The sequence below is a fragment of the Macadamia integrifolia genome, chromosome 8 (genome assembly GCF_013358625.1).
Source record: "Macadamia integrifolia cultivar HAES 741 chromosome 8, SCU_Mint_v3, whole genome shotgun sequence".
In the NCBI taxonomy this organism is placed as follows: domain Eukaryota; kingdom Viridiplantae; phylum Streptophyta; class Magnoliopsida; order Proteales; family Proteaceae; genus Macadamia; species Macadamia integrifolia.
The window spans coordinates 9,876,735-9,877,032 of NC_056564.1; positions in this window are offsets into that span (position 1 = coordinate 9,876,735).

The window sequence follows — 298 nt, forward strand, 5'->3', positions numbered from 1 at the left end:
AGAAAACACTCTTAAATGATAAGAGTAATTCGGTTCAGTTTCGGTTCGAACAAATGATTCCGACTAACACCCTAAACCGAAATCGTGCCAAACCAAATAGCATATTCACATATTCAAACCGAATAAATTTGGTTCGGTTTCGATTTTGATTTCAGTTTCGATATTCGTTTTCGATTTGAAATTGACACCTTTAGGTGGAAGAGCCATGTTGATAGGCAATTCTTTGTAAAAAAAAAAAAAAAAAAAAAAAAATTAACACCGACAACCCCATTCTTTCATATCCTCTTATAAATATGGC